This window comes from Ammospiza nelsoni, chromosome 1 (genome assembly GCF_027579445.1).
Source record: "Ammospiza nelsoni isolate bAmmNel1 chromosome 1, bAmmNel1.pri, whole genome shotgun sequence".
In the NCBI taxonomy this organism is placed as follows: Eukaryota; Metazoa; Chordata; class Aves; order Passeriformes; family Passerellidae; genus Ammospiza; species Ammospiza nelsoni.
Genome location: NC_080633.1, coordinates 102287587 through 102290196, shown reverse-complemented (window position 1 = coordinate 102290196; position 2610 = coordinate 102287587).

Sequence of the window (2610 nt, the reverse complement as noted above, 5' to 3'; positions counted from 1 at the left end):
AATCTGAACCTAAATTACTCAGAGGGTCTCCCCAGCCTTACCAGTCCACAGTCCTTCCTTCATGGCTTGGCTGAACAAGAGGTATTCACCAAAGAAATTATGTGATCTGCAAGTATTACTATGAAGAGCTGATTTTTGAATGCAAACCATTTAAGTCCTCTCAATATATTTATTATCAGGACATATTTTTGAAATGGGTTATTATGTCTCTATATATGCTCTTAGTATACCTACACCAGATTTTGCAAGAGAGAAGAAATGTGTTTGTCCTTCTGACTAAATTTTCATCACCTGATGAAAATTTCATCACCTGTACTCCAACTTTGCATGAATACAAACTTATCTCTTACAAGAAAATTCTTCAGAAGCATATTAAGGACACAGAAATCATCAAGGTTTGGATGGATTTGACTGTCTAACTGTTTTTCTTTGTTTGTTTGTTTGACACTGGTACATTCAAATACTCCAGGATGCACCATCTGCTTGAAAGTATGGTACTAATGAAAAGGCCCATGGTGACAACACTGTATCTGACAAAAAGTGTTAGCAAGGAGGATGGCAAACAACTCATATTTCTGCCTACTAATAATTAATGGCTCTTATTTTTCATTCAGGTTTTGCAGGAGCTCAATCTCTCTCAACTTTTCACAGAATTGCAGAATTGTTAGCAGAGTTGGAAGGGATGTCTGGAGATCATCTGGTCCTGACCCCCTCCCAAAGAAGGGTCACCCAAAGCAGGTGACACCGGAATGCATCCAGGTGTATTTTGAATGTCTCCAGAGAGGGAGACTCCATAACCCCCCTCTTCCAGTGCTCGGTGACTCTTGACATAGTAAAGTTCTTCTTCATGTTGAGATGGAACTTCTTGTGTTTCAGTTTATGGCCACTGCTCCTTGTCCTGTCTCTGGGCACCGTAGAAAAAATTGGCACCATCCTCTTGACCTTGACCACCTCCCGCCTTTGATATACTTATGTGTATTAATGAGATTCCCCCTCAGTCTTCTCCTCCCTAGACTAAACAGGTCAATTTATTCCCTGTTAACATTCCTAAGATGTAATGTAACAACAATTTTCCTACTTTAATGGTTTTGGCTGTTTTCAAGGCCAGAAGGTCAGGCCCATTCACGTCAGTGCCCAGGTCCCTTTGGACCAGACCACAGCCATTGCAACGAGGGTACCTGACAGCAACTGGGAACTGCCTCATCCATGAACAGCACTGGCCCGTGTCAGAGCCACCAGTGCCGCCGAGACCCACCACCCAGGCTCGCTCTGCTTTCTCCAGTTTAGAGGGAAAGGCCGGTCAAGCCGCTGCCCCTGAGGCCCGAGGGAAGGGCGCCCGCTGGTGTCCCCCAAGACTACAACTCCCGGCAGGCCCCGCTACTGCCGCGGGGCATGTCGGGTGCTGTAGTTCTCCCGGCGAGGCTGCCCAAAGCGCCGAGCCAGCGGCACGGTTCCCGCTCCAGCCCGAAGTGTGAGTGTGCGCTTAGGAAGGCGAGGAGCGGGGGTGCTGCTTCTTCCCGCTCCGCCCCAGCCAGCGCTGCTTGTGGGGACCGGACCAGGCTAAGTCGCGGGGCGGGGAAAGACAAGACTGGATCGATGAGCCGAGACCAATGGTGTGAGGTTCAATGAGACCGGGTGCCGGGTCCTGCACTTGTGTCACACCAACCCCTGCAGCACTACAGCCTGGGGGAACACTGGCTGGAAAGCTGCTCAGCAGAAAGGGGTCTGGTGATGCTGGCCAACAGCAGCTGAACGTGAGCCAGCATGTGTCTAGGTGGCCAAGAAGGCCAATGGCATGCTGGCCTTTATCGGGCATCATGTGGCCAGCAGAACCAGGGCAGTGATTTCTCCCCTATATATAGCACTGGTGAGACTGCACTTGAGAACAGTGTCCAATTCTGGGCACCTCAATTCAGGAAAGACATTTAGGTACTGGAACATGTCCAGATAAAGGCAACGACGCTGGTGAAGGGTCTGGAGCACATATCCTGTGAGGAGCAGAGTGTGTTTAGCCTGGAGAAGAGGCAGCTCGGGGAGGTCCATGGCTGACCGGAGGTTTTGGCCAGGTAGCGGTCAGTCTCTTCTCCCAGGCAATTAGCAATAGGATGAGACTACAAAACCTCAACTTCCACCAGGAGAGGTTCAGGTTGGACATTAAGACTAATTTCTTCACAGAAGGAATGATTAGGTATAGGAATGTGATGCCTAGGGAGGTGGTGGAGTCACGGTCCCTGAAGGTGTTTAAAGAAAGACGGGACGTGGCACTGAGTGCCGTGTTCTACTTCACAGGTTGGACCCGATGACCTCGGAGCTCTTTTCCAACCCAACTGATTCGAGGATTCTGACTCGCTCTAGCCGTCAGAGCGGGAAGGAAGGGTGTGTGTGGGAGTGTACGTCCGCTTGTTTCCACGTCCCTCTGTGTCCCGGTATCTCTGTGTGTGTGGGACGACCCCGCGGCGCCCTGGCGCATGCGCACAAGGAAGGCCGGGGGGGGGGAGCGCGCCGCCGCCGTGCCCGCGCAGGGGGCGGTGCTGCCGGGGCGGGGAGGGCGCGGGGCCGCGCTCGGGGGCGCGCAGCAGCAGCGGCAGTGCCCGCCCTCGGCCCGCGCCC